At 50.9% G+C, this 17,509-nt stretch overlaps 3 long non-coding RNA genes across 6 annotated transcripts; all 3 read right to left on the bottom strand.

Moving 5' to 3' along the window:
- Positions 1–599: 599 nt before the first annotated feature.
- On the bottom strand, positions 600–16,184 carry LOC311005469. 4 transcript variants are annotated; one of them, XR_014596343.1, is made up of 6 exons: positions 16,031–16,184; positions 15,306–15,459; positions 8,868–9,032; positions 8,149–8,305; positions 1,638–1,802; positions 600–1,075 (listed from the first exon to the last, which is right to left on the bottom strand). It is a non-coding gene; the product is annotated as an uncharacterized lncRNA (long non-coding RNA). The 4 variants fall into 4 exon arrangements; XR_014596344.1 differs by having other exon boundaries at positions 8,149–8,302; positions 15,306–15,462; XR_014596345.1 differs by having other exon boundaries at positions 600–1,072; positions 15,306–15,462.
- On the bottom strand, positions 2,115–2,952 carry LOC311005470. Its single transcript, XR_014596347.1, has 4 exons — positions 2,671–2,952; positions 2,472–2,603; positions 2,324–2,401; positions 2,115–2,228 (listed from the first exon to the last, which is right to left on the bottom strand). It is a non-coding gene; the product is annotated as an uncharacterized lncRNA (long non-coding RNA).
- On the bottom strand, positions 9,376–10,070 carry LOC311005504. Its single transcript, XR_014596350.1, has 3 exons — positions 9,829–10,070; positions 9,552–9,761; positions 9,376–9,458 (listed from the first exon to the last, which is right to left on the bottom strand). It is a non-coding gene; the product is annotated as an uncharacterized lncRNA (long non-coding RNA).
- Positions 16,185–17,509: the final 1,325 nt, after the last annotated feature.

Here is a 17,509-nt window from a genome sequence, read left to right on the forward strand (position 1 = left end):
TCTGGTCACATGACCTCGGCCGAAGGCAGAACTAGCACGAGCATGAGGATGAGCTTGCCGGCTATGACACTGGCTAACATGGTGTCCTGGTTGATGACACCTACGACATACTACTGGACCCGCATGACCCTGGCGAGGTGGCAACGAAGAGGTCTGCAGTGAGACCACCGTCTGAGTGAGCTGATTGAGCTGCTCCTGCTGTCGTTTTAGCAGTTCCTTCAGCTCACCCAGTTCGGAGTTCTGTGAAGTGGCCAAAGGTGGATGGGGGCTGCCCTGTACGCCATACTGCAGACCGTACATGGCTGGGAGTGAATGGCTACGCTCCCTGACGCCGCCTGGGAGTCCCTCTCTTTCCCAGCGGATAGCTTCTGCACGCACGTCTATCAGAGTGGCTTGAGGTTGACGACGGACCAACTGTTTCAGCTCCCTACGAAGGGCACCATCAAGAACGTGTTCCACAAATTGGTCACGAAGCAGAACTGCTGAGTTAAGAAGACCATCAGGGGCCCGCTGCTTTACCTGCTCCATAAGGGCCATCAGAGCCAAGGAAAATTCTTGCAAGGTCTCGCCTTCCTGCTGAGTCCTAGCAAAGAAAGCCTGCTGCAAAGCTATATATGAACGGGTGCAACCATACAACTCTTTCAATATGGCAAGGATCTGTTCAGGGTCTGCTTGCTCAGCGCTGGTGCGATATTTAATCTCATCTCTGGCCTCTCCCTCTAGATGATCAAAGATAAAGAGGGCCTGATCAGCAGTTGCCAACCGTCGAGAACGCATGCAGGCTTGAACTTCTTCCGCCCAATCCGTTACATTTATGCCAGTCTTTCCATTAAAGGTTGGGCACCTACGGTCACGAGGCACTACCACTAATCGCTCTGTTATTGTAGTGCTGGCATTGGCCAATGGAGTGGTACTCACCGGAGCAGGAGGAGTCGGAGCAGTACTCGGGCCGGCCTGTGAAGCATCCCTTTCCCTGCAGAGCCGCTCATTGTCTGCCTTCAGCTGCATGACCAGTTCTTTAAGCTGTTGCAGTTCCTCCTCCATGGCACCGGAGGGTGAGCTGCAGGAAAACCTGCTAGAGAAATTTAGAAATCTGGGGTTTAGAGCTGGGCTACCTACTGCTGTTCTGTCTCTATAACCAACTAAACACACACAAAAAAAGAAACACAAGCTCTACAAAAAAAAAGAACACTAAAGCTCTCACTGGATGCTACAAATGCAGCAAACCCTCAAGAAAAAAAAAGGAAAAAGAAAGAACAAAGAAAAAAAAAAGGAATTCACGTCTGGCTTCAAAATGTCATCCTGCCGACAACGCCAAGTTGTGGCAATGCTACGAGGGAAAAACTTTGAGAAAGAGCCAACAACGCCACCTAGGGGAATTCCACCCCCAGGAATTCTAAACCTATAGCTACAATTCTATAACACCAAAGGACACACAGGTTTAACAGACACTGGCTCAGACGTGATTCCAAAAAAATACAAGTTTTTATTATTAACTATTGTTTTTCTTTTTTTCAGAGTACAGGTTCACAATAAAATCAATGGACAAAACAACATTGTACAATATATAATAGGGCCATATAAAAGCGTTGCTTAGGTTGTCAATAAAGTGCTAGGGTACAGGGCTGGGGGCTCACCGGGCGAAGATGACTGCTGAGGGAGAGGGGAAGGGTCCTTATGCTACACCACACGTGAAAACCACACAAATTGTCCACCACAAAGTGCACTACTGTACAGGAAAGTGAAGGGAACCGCCACCACCGGGATCAGCCAGTCTCTTGCACCAGTGGCTCCGCCAGCACCTGTCCAAAAGAGAGAGAGACAACTATTAGGCCAGGCAATAAAAGATGGGGAACCTGCACTATACAATATACACACACACACAAGCTCTTTAGGCTCCACTCACACCAACACACTCACACAACCCCTGATTTGATTAATTCAGAAATTAAACAAAAGAAACAAACTTTACAGATCCAGAAACGGGGTTCACTGCAGGCAAAAGGCCTGCACACACACACACAGAAAAACAAAAAGAAAACAATACAATAAAATACTAAATAACAAAAGAAACTTTGGAAAATAATGAATAATCAAAATAACCCAGACAGAACAGCAGTAGGACGCCCATACGAGACGTAGGGGCCCGCGTCAGCTGATAGTTGGCGGGGCGTGGAGGCTTCAGGGCTCCGACACAGGAGGACACACACAGCAACAGACAGCTTTAACTGTTAACAATCAGAGGTGCAAGGTCATGGTTAATAGCAGCTAGAAAAAGGCACATGTACCACAAGCACAAAAAAAAACAAATGAGACGGCCTACCGTAGGAACTGAATGCTGTGTACAAAGCCAACTTCAAGGCCACGCTTGGCTCACCTCCGACTTCGGCCGACAAAACCACTGCAAAGTCAATAATTTATCAGCCATGCTACTACACAAATGCGCCGTGCAATGCAACCAACAAACCTACCTCAATTTAACCAAGGAAGCGAACGCCGTGCTGCTCACAGAACGCTGTGTGGCTCACGGGGCTGCGCGCACACACACACTGCCAGGACAACTCTCCCCTCACTCAATCTCCAGCCAGAAGACAGGCCGACCGCTGCAAACAGAGCCTGTCAGCTACCATACAATTGCACGCCAAGAACCAATGCTGTTGCAAAACTTACCTGAGGGTATGGAAATGCACTGGCCTGTTGTCTTGCTACACGAACGCCACCACAGCCACACCACCGACGCCAAGTCTACTACTGAGAGCGAAGGAGTCCGCACACCTGCATCCAATGTTCCAATTGTCCCCCCGGCGCCGCCCCGTAATCCACGTAAAGGAGGACGGCGACGCACGGTGAGCAGAAAGCAGGAGGAGGGGGTACTACACCCCAAATACAAAACGGGGGTACTACACCCCAAATACAAAAAAAAGAAAAATATAAATAAGCAACCTGCTCTACCACATCTACCCCCAGCTTTTGCATCGCCGCCCCGGCGATGAACCTCAAGAAAAGGTCAGGACGGTTAACACCATGGCCGGTGGAAAGCAGACTGGACATTGGACATTGCCCCCGGTGGCTCCACAACCTCTTTGCCAGTACGATCAACAGGCCGTGGAAGATGATGGGCATTAGAATGGTGGCCAGCGGTGGCGCGAGCTGTTCGACGAGGGACTGGCTGTCCAGCATTATTGGGATCAACTGGAGGTGGAGGATCAGCTGAGACGCTAGGTGGTTCCTGTACCCGAAGTGTCTCAAGGACAGGTAAGTCTCTTGCGGGAGATGTAGAACCAGGCCTTGCGGGCCTCAGGTCTCCGGCCGCAACTTCAGCAGGCGGCAACAGGGTTTCAGGAACCAACACCCATAGATCATCATCATCACTGGACGAGTTGCCCTCTGGCACTGCTGGTGGCGGAGATGGTGGAGGGACTGGATGAGGGGCAACCATAACAGGCCCCACTTGGACTTTCAACATGTTGCGATGTACGTTCTTCACCTTCTCCAAATTGTCAACTGGAGCGATGGTGTAGACTGCACCCTCGCCACGGGGCACTCTGAGCACCCGATAAACCACAGAACTCCAAATGTCATGGATTTTATGACGCCCTCTAGCACTGTGGTCTCGAAGGTAAACCAGCTGCCCCACAGTCAAAGGGTCACTTTGGACCCGCTGATCATACCGCTCCTTACGGCGACCAGCAGCTGCCAACAAGCGATCATGTGCCCCCTCAAAAGCCAACCTAAGTCTGACCTGATGCTCTGCGACCCAATCCTGTACCTTCCCCGGTACAGGGTCATGAACTCGACCCAGCAAGAAGTCCACAGGAAGCCCAGGTTCACGTCCGAACATAAGAAAGAATGGAGACTCTCCTGTGACCTGGTGAGGCGTGGTGTTGTAACAGAAAAGGACCTGTGGGAGGCTGGCAGCCCAGTCCTGTTTTCGTGAGACTGGCAGGGTGCGCAGGAGGTTGTGTAGGGTTCGATTGAACCTCTCACACTGCCCGTTCCCTGCAGGGTGGTATGGGGTGGTGCGAGACTTCTCCACCCCATACAAGCAACAGAGCTGCCGAATCAAGGCACTCTCAAAACTGCGACCTTGGTCGGAGTGGATGCGGCTTGGTACACCAAACTTAAAGAACCATTCATTAAGTAAGACCTGGGCCACCGTGGAGGCACGCTGGTCCCGAGTCGGGATAGCCACAGTGTACTTGCTAAACACATCTGTCATAATGAGAACATTCTCCAAACCGGTGCTGGAAGGCTCCAAGACAGTGAAATCAATGGCCACAATCTGATTGGGCTGAGAAGCCAGCAAGTGCCCCATAAAGCTGTGCGCAACCGGTCTGGAGTCCTTTGCGACCTGACATCGGTCACATTCCCGTACCCACTGCTTTATGTCTGAGCACATCCCCGGCCAGTAACATCGTTCCCGTACCAGCTCCGTCGTCCGGTCAACCCCCTGGTGGCCGTGTGCTTGGTGGAGCTGCCTCAACGTTTCCTTTTTCAAACAAGCTGGCAAGATTAGCTGGAGGTTCTCCTCCCCACCATCTGGACGAAAAACTCTGCGGTAAAGGATGTTATCTTTTTCCACCAAGCGGTCCCACTGTCGCAACAAGGCCAAGGCCGGTTTGGACAGTTTTCGTTTTTCCACTGAGGTCGGCCGATCTTGCCGCCTCCAAAAGACCCAGACTTCCTGTAAAAGGGGATCAGACTCCTGCAGTGAACGAATGTCTGAAGGAGAGTGGGACGGAAGGGCAGATATTACAGACTGGATCGCCGGAACCACTCCTGGGTTCGGATGCGCAGCTTGTTGAAGTGCAGCTGGAACTGAAGTACCTGGAAAGACCTGTTCAACCAAGCTAGAGCCTGAGACATACTGCCGAGAAAGTGCATCCGCATTCCTATTACTGCGGCCAGATCGATATTTGATTTCGAAATCGAAAGCAGCAAGTTGCGCAGCCCACCGATGCTCAGTGGCTCCCAGTTTGGCAGATTGCAGATGGCTCAACGGGTTGTTATCAGTGAAAATGACACATTTATGACCCAACAGATATTCACGAAACTTTTCTGTCATGGCCCATTTAAGGGCAAGAAACTCCAGTTTCATAGAACTGTAGTTAGACATGTTCCGCTCGGTTGGACGGAGACCTCGGCTGGCATAGGCTATTGGCCTAATGCTACCCTCCTGGTCTTGGGACAAGACAGCTCCTAGACCACTGTGGCTAGCGTCAATCTCCAGGATGAAGGGGCGGGAGAAGTCTGCATAAGCTAAGACCGGGGCCGACACCAGCTTCGCCCTCAAAGCATCAAAGCTCTCCTCACACTGAGGTGTCCATACAGAACAAAGATCTTGCTTCTGTCCCCTCTTGCACCGTGTTCCGGCTACCTCGGCTACTAGCTTATGCAGCGGGGCTGCCAACTTCGCAAAACCCTCAACGAAGCGCCTGTAGTAGCTTGCAAAGCCCAAAAACGAACGCAGCTCTGATGCATGGCGGGGACGCTGCCACTTGGCGACCGCCTCAATCTTTGCAGGGTCAGTAGAAACACCGTTCCCAGAGATGACATGCCCAAGATAGCCGACCTCTTTCTGAAAGAAAGCACACTTCCCGAGTTTGGCCTTTAAGCCTTCATTCTGCAGGCGACTCAAGACGACTTCCAAGCGCTGCAGATGTTGGGCAATGGAGGATGAAAACACAACAATGTCGTCAAGATATAGAAGAAGAGACTGACACTGTTGGTCTCCAAACATTCTTTGCATTACTCGCTGGAAAGTACTTGGGGCATTACACAACCCGAATGGCATCCGATTCCATTCGAAGAGGCCAAAGGGTGTGCAAAAGGCTGTTTTCGGTTTGTCCTGCTCCGTTACCGGGACTTGATTATACCCACTGGCCAAATCCATGGTCGAAAACCAACAAGCACCAGAGAGGGCATCAAGACTTTCCTCTATACGAGGGAGGGGAAAAGCATCTTTCCTCGTTTTGCTGTTAAGGAGGCGATAGTCCACACACATGCGTAGGCTGTTGTCTTTTTTCCTGACCAAGACAATTGGAGAAGCGTAGGGACTACTGCTCTCCCTGATCACGTTGGCCTCCAACAGCTGATTAATGTGGGCCTTGGCCTCCTCGTACTCTGATGGCGGAATGCGTCTGTATCTCTGTCGCACAGGAATGTTATCAAGCACTGGTATGTCGTGAGAAATGAGCGTGGTGCAGCCCAGATCACCATCATGTGCCGAAAAGACAGAGCTGTACTTGTGCAAGAGAGACCGCACCTCGGCTTGGTCCTGTTCCGTCAAAGCTGACAAATCCACCTCCTCTAACCCACTCTGCACAGGGCCACCAGCCGTACAAGAAGAAACTGTGGCCGTGGTCGACCTCACCTCTGTGACCCCAGTGGGTAAACTCACGACTTGGGTACGGCTGAGAGTACCCAGGCTAGTGCGTGGGTAGAGGAGAACTGCAGTAGTCCCTACATTGACTACAGGGATGTAAGCGGTACCACTGACAACTTGGACAAGACAAGGAGAAGCAAGAAGCCCCGCTGGAAGTCCAGACGCCTGGGGTTCAAAAAGCACAGCTGAACTAGACGGCTGTTCTGGACAAGTGCTGGCAATGAACTGAAGGACCCCACCAGGCAAGCGCACTGCCTGTGGGCCTCGGACCCTGGCTGTACCAAGGACGTCTGTTGACCGTGAAGTAGTGGATTGGTGACATTGTTGCAGGGCCTCAAGAACTGAACCAGGGGCCTGGTTAACTACAGGCAAGCTGAACAGTCTAGCACCATGTGCCCCAAAGAGCTCCCGGTAACACCGCTGGATGACATTCATCCCCAAGATCCCAGGGACAGAAGCCGACGCACCAGGCGGATCTCGTACCACCAATATCCCACACCCATGAAATACCTTGTCACACAGTGTCACGTCCAGCTCAAGGTAACCAATGTATGGGATTGCCAAGCCGTTAGCCGCTCGAAGTTGGAGCCAATGACAAGACTGAAGGCGGTCATTGCCCCAAGGGGCAAAATGCTCTGAAAAGAAGCTCTCCGTTATAGTGGACACCATGGATCCAGTGTCTATCAAGCATGGGACCGTAATGCCACCCATCAAGAGGTCCAGGTGAGGACAAGTTGACATTAATTTACCCACAGTCCCTCCTTTTGAGCCCATCGGTTCCCCACCTGAGCTGTGGCTCAGCAACTCAGTGGGTTTCAGTTTTCCGACCCAGAAGAAGGAGAAGGTCTGGTCACATGACCTCGGCCGAAGGCAGAACTAGCACGAGCATGAGGATGAGCTTGCCGGCTATGACACTGGCTAACATGGTGTCCTGGTTGATGACACCTACGACATACTACTGGACCCGCATGACCCTGGCGAGGTGGCAACGAAGAGGTCTGCAGTGAGACCACCGTCTGAGTGAGCTGATTGAGCTGCTCCTGCTGTCGTTTTAGCAGTTCCTTCAGCTCACCCAGTTCGGAGTTCTGTGAAGTGGCCAAAGGTGGATGGGGGCTGCCCTGTACGCCATACTGCAGACCGTACATGGCTGGGAGTGAATGGCTACGCTCCCTGACGCCGCCTGGGAGTCCCTCTCTTTCCCAGCGGATAGCTTCTGCACGCACGTCTATCAGAGTGGCTTGAGGTTGACGACGGACCAACTGTTTCAGCTCCCTACGAAGGGCACCATCAAGAACGTGTTCCACAAATTGGTCACGAAGCAGAACTGCTGAGTTAAGAAGACCATCAGGGGCCCGCTGCTTTACCTGCTCCATAAGGGCCATCAGAGCCAAGGAAAATTCTTGCAAGGTCTCGCCTTCCTGCTGAGTCCTAGCAAAGAAAGCCTGCTGCAAAGCTATATATGAACGGGTGCAACCATACAACTCTTTCAATATGGCAAGGATCTGTTCAGGGTCTGCTTGCTCAGCGCTGGTGCGATATTTAATCTCATCTCTGGCCTCTCCCTCTAGATGATCAAAGATAAAGAGGGCCTGATCAGCAGTTGCCAACCGTCGAGAACGCATGCAGGCTTGAACTTCTTCCGCCCAATCCGTTACATTTATGCCAGTCTTTCCATTAAAGGTTGGGCACCTACGGTCACGAGGCACTACCACTAATCGCTCTGTTATTGTAGTGCTGGCATTGGCCAATGGAGTGGTACTCACCGGAGCAGGAGGAGTCGGAGCAGTACTCGGGCCGGCCTGTGAAGCATCCCTTTCCCTGCAGAGCCGCTCATTGTCTGCCTTCAGCTGCATGACCAGTTCTTTAAGCTGTTGCAGTTCCTCCTCCATGGCACCGGAGGGTGAGCTGCAGGAAAACCTGCTAGAGAAATTTAGAAATCTGGGGTTTAGAGCTGGGCTACCTACTGCTGTTCTGTCTCTATAACCAACTAAACACACACAAAAAAAGAAACACAAGCTCTACAAAAAAAAAGAACACTAAAGCTCTCACTGGATGCTACAAATGCAGCAAACCCTCAAGAAAAAAAAAGGAAAAAGAAAGAACAAAGAAAAAAAAAAGGAATTCACGTCTGGCTTCAAAATGTCATCCTGCCGACAACGCCAAGTTGTGGCAATGCTACGAGGGAAAAACTTTGAGAAAGAGCCAACAACGCCACCTAGGGGAATTCCACCCCCAGGAATTCTAAACCTATAGCTACAATTCTATAACACCAAAGGACACACAGGTTTAACAGACACTGGCTCAGACGTGATTCCAAAAAAATACAAGTTTTTATTATTAACTATTGTTTTTCTTTTTTTCAGAGTACAGGTTCACAATAAAATCAATGGACAAAACAACATTGTACAATATATAATAGGGCCATATAAAAGCGTTGCTTAGGTTGTCAATAAAGTGCTAGGGTACAGGGCTGGGGGCTCACCGGGCGAAGATGACTGCTGAGGGAGAGGGGAAGGGTCCTTATGCTACACCACACGTGAAAACCACACAAATTGTCCACCACAAAGTGCACTACTGTACAGGAAAGTGAAGGGAACCGCCACCACCGGGATCAGCCAGTCTCTTGCACCAGTGGCTCCGCCAGCACCTGTCCAAAAGAGAGAGAGACAACTATTAGGCCAGGCAATAAAAGATGGGGAACCTGCACTATACAATATACACACACACACAAGCTCTTTAGGCTCCACTCACACCAACACACTCACACAACCCCTGATTTGATTAATTCAGAAATTAAACAAAAGAAACAAACTTTACAGATCCAGAAACGGGGTTCACTGCAGGCAAAAGGCCTGCACACACACACACAGAAAAACAAAAAGAAAACAATACAATAAAATACTAAATAACAAAAGAAACTTTGGAAAATAATGAATAATCAAAATAACCCAGACAGAACAGCAGTAGGACGCCCATACGAGACGTAGGGGCCCGCGTCAGCTGATAGTTGGCGGGGCGTGGAGGCTTCAGGGCTCCGACACAGGAGGACACACACAGCAACAGACAGCTTTAACTGTTAACAATCAGAGGTGCAAGGTCATGGTTAATAGCAGCTAGAAAAAGGCACATGTACCACAAGCACAAAAAGACAAATGAGACGGCCTACCGTAGGAACTGAATGCTGTGTACAAAGCCAACTTCAAGGCCACGCCTGGCTCACCTCCGACTTCGGCCGACAAAACCACTCAATTTAACCAAGGAAGCGAACGCCGTGCTGCTCACAGAACGCTGTGTGGCTCACGGGGCTGCGCGCACACACACACTGCCAGGACAACTCTCCCCTCACTCAATCTCCAGCCAGAAGACAGGCCGACCGCTGCAAACAGAGCCTGTCAGCTACCATACAATTGCACGCCAAGAACCAATGCTGTTGCAAAACTTACCTGAGGGTATGAAAATGCACTGGCCTGTTGTCTTGCTACACGAACGCCACCACAGCCACACCACCGACGCCAAGTCTACTACTGAGAGCGAAGGAGTCCGCACACCTGCATCCAATGTTCCAATTGTCCCCCCGGCGCCGCCCCGTAATCAACGTAAAGGAGGACGGCGACGCACGGTGAGCAGAAAGCAGGAGGAGGGGGTACTACACCCCAAATACAAAACGGGGGTACTACACCCCAAATACAAAAAAAGAAAAATATAAATAAGCAACCTGCTCTACCACATCTACCCCCAGCTTTTGCATCGCCGCCCCGGCGATGAACCTCAAGAAAAGGTCAGGACGGTTAACACCATGGCCGGTGGAAAGCAGACTGGACATTGGACATTGCCCCCGGTGGCTCCACAACCTCTTTGCCAGTACGATCAACAGGCCGTGGAAGATGATGGGCATTAGAATGGTGGCCAGCGGTGGCGCGAGCTGTTCGACGAGGGACTGGCTGTCCAGCATTATTGGGATCAACTGGAGGTGGAGGATCAGCTGAGACGCTAGGTTGTTCCTGTACCCGAAGTGTCTCAAGGACAGGTAAGTCTCTTGCGGGAGATGTAGAACCAGGCCTTGCGGGCCTCAGGTCTCCGGCCGCAACTGCAGCAGGCGGCAACAGGGTTTCAGGAACCAACACCCATAGATCATCATCATCACTGGACGAGTGACCCTCTGGCACTGCTGGTGGCGGAGATGGTGGAAGGACTGGATGAGGGGCAACCATAACAGGCCCCACTTGGACTTTCAACATGTTGCGATGTACGTTCTTCACCTTCTCCAAATTGTCAACTGGAGCGATGGTGTAGACTGCACCCTCGCCACGGGGCACTCTGAGCACCTGATAAACCACAGAACTCCAAATGTCATGGATTTTATGACGCCCTCTAGCACTGTGGTCTCGAAGGTAAACCAGCTGCCCCACAGTCAAAGGGTCACTTTGGACCCGCTGATCATACCGCTCCTTACGGCGACCAGCAGCTGCCAACAAGCGATCATGTGCCCCCTCAAAAGCCAACCTAAGTCTGACCTGATGCTCTGCGACCCAATCCTGTACCTTCCCCGGTACAGGGTCATGAACTCGACCCAGCAAGAAGTCCACAGGAAGCCCAGGTTCACGTCCGAACATAAGAAAGAATGGAGACTCTCCTGTGACCTGGTGAGGCGTGGTGTTGTAACAGAAAAGGACCTGTGGGAGGCTGGCAGCCCAGTCCTGTTTTCGTGAGACTGGCAAGGTGCGCAGGAGGTTGTGTAGGGTTCGATTGAACCTCTCACACTGCCCGTTCCCTGCAGGGTGGTATGGGGTGGTGCGAGACTTCTCCACCCCATACAAGCAACAGAGCTGCCGAATCAAGGCACTCTCAAAACTGCGACCTTGGTCGGAGTGGATGCGGCTTGGTACACCAAACTTAAAGAACCATTCATTAAGTAAGACCTGGGCCACCGTGGATGCACGCTGGTCCCGAGTCGGGATAGCCACAGTGTACTTGCTAAACACATCTGTCATAATGAGAACATTCTCCAAACCGGTGCTGGAAGGCTCCAAGACAGTGAAATCAATGGCCACAATCTGGTTGGGCTGAGAAGCCAGCAAGTGCCCCATAAAGCTGTGCGCAACCGGTCTGGAGTCCTTTGCGACCTGACATCGGTCACATTCCCGTACCCACTGCTTTATGTCTGAGCACATCCCCGGCCAGTAACATCGTTCCCGTACCAGCTCCGTCGTCCGGTCAACCCCCTGGTGACCGTGTGCTTGGTGGAGCTGCCTCAACGTTTCCTTTTTCAAACAAGCTGGCAAGATTAGCTGGAGGTTCTCCTCCCCACCATCTGGACGAAAAACTCTGCGGTAAAGGATGTTATCTTTTTCCACCAAGCGGTCCCACTGTCGCAACAAGGCCAAGGCCGGTTTGGACAGTTTTCGTTTTTCCACTGAGGTCGGCCGATCTTGCCGCCTCCAAAAGACCCAGACTTCCTGTAAAAGGGGATCAGACTCCTGCAGTGACCGAATGTCTGAAGGAGAGTGGGACGGAAGGGCAGATATTACAGACTGGATCGCCGGAACCACTCCTGGGTTCGGATGTGCAGCTTGTTGAAGTACAGCTGGAACTGAGGTACCTGGAAGGACCTGTTCAACCAAGCTAGAGCCTGAGACATACTGCCGAGAAAGTGCATCCGCATTCCTATTACTGCGGCCAGATCGATATTTGAGTTCGAAATCGAAAGCAGCAAGTTGCGCAGCCCACCGATGCTCAGTGGCTCCCAGTTTGGCAGATTGCAGATGGCTCAACGGGTTGTTATCAGTGAAAATGACACATTTATGACCCAACAGATATTCACGAAACTTTTCTGTCATGGCCCATTTAAGGGCAAGAAACTCCAGTTTCATAGAACTGTAGTTAGACATGTTCCGCTCGGTTGGACGGAGACCTCGGCTGGCATAGGCTATTGGCCTAATGCTACCCTCTTGGTCTTGGGACAAGACAGCTCCTAGACCACTGTGGCTAGCGTCAATCTCCAGGATGAAGGGGCGGGAGAAGTCTGCATAAGCTAAGACCGGGGCCGACACCAGCTTCGCCCTCAAAGCATCAAAGCTCTCCTCACACTGAGGTGTCCATACAGAACAAAGATCTTGCTTCTGTCCCCTCTTGCACCGTGTTCCGGCTACCTCGGCCACTAGCTTATGCAGCGGGGCTGCCAACTTCGCAAAACCCTCAACGAAGCGCCTGTAGTAGCTTGCAAAGCCCAAAAACGAACGCAGCTCTGATGCATGGCGGGGACGCTGCCACTTGGCGACCGCCTCAATCTTTGCAGGGTCAGTAGAAACACCGTTCCCAGAGATGACATGCCCAAGATAGCCGACCTCTTTCTGAAAGAAAGCACACTTCCCGAGTTTGGCCTTTAAGCCTTCATTCTGCAGGCGACTCAAGACGACTTCCAAGCGCTGCAGATGTTGGGCAATGGAGGATGAAAACACAACAATGTCGTCAAGATATAGAAGAAGAGACTGACACTGTTGGTCTCCAAACATTCTTTGCATTACTCGCTGGAAAGTACTTGGGGCATTACACAACCCGAATGGCATCCGATTCCATTCAAAGAGGCCAAAGGGTGTGCAAAAGGCTGTTTTCGGTTTGTCCTGCTCCGTTACCGGGACTTGATTATACCCACTGGCCAAATCCATGGTCGAAAACCAACAAGCACCAGAGAGGGCATCAAGACTTTCCTCTATACGAGGGAGGGGAAAAGCATCTTTCCTCGTTTTGCTGTTAAGGAGGCGATAGTCCACACACATGCGTAGGCTGTTGTCTTTTTTTCTGACCAAGACAATTGGAGAAGCGTAGGGACTACTGCTCTCCCTGATCACGTTGGCCTCCAACAGCTGATTAATGTGGGCCTTGGCCTCCTCGTACTCTGATGGCGGAATGCGTCTGTATCTCTGTCGCACAGGAATGTTATCAAGCACTGGTATGTCGTGAGAAATGAGCGTGGTGAAGCCCAGATCACCATCATGTGCCGAAAAGACAGAGCTGTACTTGTGCAAGAGAGACCGCACCTCGGCTTGGTCCTGTTCCGTCAAAGCTGACAAATCCACCTCCTCTAACCCACTCTGCACAGGGCCACCAGCCGTACAAGAAGAAACTGTGGCCGTGGTCGACCTCACCTCTGTGACCCCAGTGGGTAAACTCACGACTTGGGTACGGCTGAGAGTACCCAGGCTAGTGCGTGGGTAGAGGAGAACTGCAGTAGTCCCTACATTGACTACAGGGATGTAAGCGGTACCACTGACAACTTGGACAAGACAAGGAGAAGCAAGAAGCCCCGCTGGAAGTCCAGACGCCTGGGGTTCAAAAAGCACAGCTGAACTAGACGGCTGTTCAGGACAAGTGCTGGCAATGAACTGAAGGACCCCACCAGGCAAGCGCACTGCCTGTGGGCCTCGGACCTTGGCTGTACCAAGGACGTCTGTTGACCGTGAAGTAGTGGATTGGTGACATTGTTGCAGGGCCTCAAGAACTGAACCAGGGGCCTGGTTAACTACAGGCAAGCTGAACAGTCTAGCACCATGTGCCCCAAAGAGCTCCCGGTAACACCGCTGGATGACATTCATCCCCAAGATCCCAGGGACAGAAGCCGACGCACCAGGCGGATCTCGTACCACCAATATCCCACACCCATGAAATACCTTGTCACACAGTGTCACGTCCAGCTCAAGGTAACCAATGTATGGGATTGCCAAGCCGTTAGCCGCTCGAAGTTGGAGCCAATGACAAGACTGAAGGCGGTCATTGCCCCAAGGGGCAAAATGCTCTGAAAAGAAGCTCTCCGTTATAGTGGACACCATGGATCCAGTGTCTATCAAGCATGGGACCGTAATGCCACCCATCAAGAGGTCCAGGTGAGGACAAGTTGACATTAATTTACCCACAGTCCCTCCTTTTGAGCCCATCGGTTCCCCACCTGAGCTGTGGCTCAGCAACTCAGTGGGTTTCAGTTTTCCGACCCAGAAGAAGGAGAAGGTCTGGTCACATGACCTCGGCCGAAGGCAGAACTAGCACGAGCATGAGGATGAGCTTGCCGGCTATGACACTGGCTAACATGGTGTCCCGGTTGATGACACCTACGACATACTACTGGACCCGCATGACCCTGGCGAGGTGGCAACGAAGAGGTCTGCAGTGAGACCACCGTCTGAGTGAGCTGATTGAGCTGCTCCTGCTGTCGTTTTAGCAGTTCCTTCAGCTCACCCAGTTCGGAGTTCTGTGAAGTGGCCAAAGGTGGATGGGGGCTGCCCTGTACGCCATACTGCAGACCGTACATGGCTGGGAGTGAATGGCTACGCTCCCTGACGCCGCCTGGGAGTCCCTCTCTTTCCCAGCGGATAGCTTCTGCACGCACGTCTATCAGAGTGGCTTGAGGTTGACGACGGACCAACTGTTTCAGCTCCCTACGAAGGGCACCATCAAGAACGTGTTCCACAAATTGGTCACGAAGCAGAACTGCGGAGTTAAGAAGACCATCAGGGGCCCGCTGCTTTACCTGCTCCATAAGGGCCATCAGAGCCAAGGAAAATTCTTGCAAGGTCTCGCCTTCCTGCTGAGTCCTAGCAAAGAAAGCCTGCTGCAAAGCTATATATGAACGGGTGCAACCATACAACTCTTTCAATATGGCAAGGATCTGTTCAGGGTCTGCTTGCTCAGCGCTAGTGCGATATTTAATCTCATCTCTGGCCTCTCCCTCTAGATGATCAAAGATAAAGAGGGCCTGATCAGCAGTTGCCAACCGTCGAGAACGCATGCAGGCTTGAACTTCTTCCGCCCAATCCGTTACATTTATGCCAGTCTTTCCATTAAAGGTTGGGCACCTACGGTCACGAGGCACTACCACTAATCGCTCTGTTATTGTAGTGCTGGCATTGGCCAATGGAGTGGTACTCACCGGAGCAGGAGGAGTCGGAGCAGTACTCGGGCCGGCCTGTGAAGCATCCCTTTCCCTGCAGAGCCGCTCATTGTCTGCCTTCAGCTGCATGACCAGTTCTTTAAGCTGTTGCAGTTCCTCCGCCATGGCACCGGAGGGTGAGCTGCAGGAAAACCTGCTAGAGAAATTTAGAAATCTGGGGTTTAGAGCTGGGCTACCTACTGCTGTTCTGTCTCTATAACCAACTAAACACACACAAAAAAAAGAAACACAAGCTCTACAAAAAAAAGAACACTAAAGCTCTCACTGGATGCTACAAATGCAGCAAACCCTCAAGAAAAAAAAAAGGAAAAAGAAAGAACAAAGAAAAAAAAAAGGAATTCACGTCTGGCTTCAAAATGTCATCCTGCCAACAACGCCAAGTTGTGGCAATGCTACGAGGGAAAAACTTTGAGAAGGAGCCAACAACGCCACCTAGGGGAATTCCACCCCCAGGAATTCTAAACCTATAGCTACAATTCTATAACACCAAAAGACACACAGGTTTAACAGACACTGGCTCAGACGTGATTCCAAAAAATTACAAGTTTTTATTATTAACTATTGTTTTTCTTTTTCTTTTTGCAGAGTACAGGTTCACAATAAAATCAATGGACACAACAACATTGTACAATATATAATAGGGCCATATAAAAGCGTTGCTTAGGTTGTCAATAAAGTGCTAGGGTACAGGGCTGGGGGCTCACCGGGCGAAGATGACTGCTGAGGGAGAGGGGAAGGGTCCTTATGCTACACCACACGTGAAAACCACACAAATTGTCCACCACAAAGTGCACTACTGTAAAGGAAAGTGAAGGGAACCGCCACCACCGGGATCAGCCAGTCTCTTGCACCAGTGGCTCCGCCAGCACCTGTCCAAAAGAGAGAGACAACTATTAGGCCAGGCAGTAAAAGATGGGGAACCTGCACAATACAATATACACACACAAGCTCTTTAGGCTCCACTCACACCAACACACTCACACAACCCCTGATTTGATTAATTCAGAAATTAAACAAAAGAAACAAACTTTACAGATCCAGAAACGGGGTTCACTGCAGGCAAAAGGCCTGCACACACACACACAAAAACAAAAAGAAAACAATACAATAAAATACTAAATAACAAAAGAAACTTTGGAAAATAATGAATAATCAAAATAACCCAGACAGAACAGCAGTAGGACGCCCATACGAGGCGTAGGGGCCCGCGTCAGCTGATAGTTGGCGGGGCGTGGAGGCTTCAGGGCTCCGACACAGGAGGACACACACAGCAACAGACAGCTTTAACGTAGGAACTGAATGCTGTGTACAAAGCCAACTTCAAGGCCACGCCTGGCTCACCTCCGACTTCGGCCGACAAAACCACTCAATTTAACCAAGGAAGCGAACGCCGTGCTGCTCACAGAACGCTGTGTGGCTCACGGGGCTGCACGCACACACACACACTGTCAGGACAACTCTCCCCTCACTCAATCTCCAGCCAGAAGACAGGCCGACCGCTGAGGGTATGAAAATGCACTGGCCTGTTATCCTGCCAACAACGCCAAGTTGTGGCAATGCTACGAGGGAAAAACTTTGAGAAAGAGCCAACAACGCCACCTAGGGGAATTCCACCCCCAGGAATTCTAAACCTATAGCTACAATTCTATAACACCAAAGGACACACAGGTTTAACAGACACTGGCTCAGACGTGATTCCAAAAAAATACAAGTTTTTATTATTAACTATTGTTTTTCTTTTTTTCAGAGTACAGGTTCACAATAAAATCAATGGACAAAACAACATTGTACAATATATAATAGGGCCATATAAAAGCGTTGCTTAGGTTGTCAATAAAGTGCTAGGGTACAGGGCTGGGGGCTCACCGGGCGAAGATGACTGCTGAGGGAGAGGGGAAGGGTCCTTATGCTACACCACACGTGAAAACCACACAAATTGTCCACCACAAAGTGCACTACTGTACAGGAAAGTGAAGGGAACCGCCACCACCGGGATCAGCCAGTCTCTTGCACCAGTGGCTCCGCCAGCACCTGTCCAAAAGAGAGAGAGACAACTATTAGGCCAGGCAATAAAAGATGGGGAACCTGCACTATACAATATACACACACACACAAGCTCTTTAGGCTCCACTCACACCAACACACTCACACAACCCCTGATTTGATTAATTCAGAAATTAAAC

The sequence above is a fragment of the Trachurus trachurus genome (genome assembly GCF_905171665.1).
Source record: "Trachurus trachurus genome assembly, chromosome: 22".
Taxonomy (NCBI): Eukaryota; Metazoa; Chordata; class Actinopteri; order Carangiformes; family Carangidae; genus Trachurus; species Trachurus trachurus.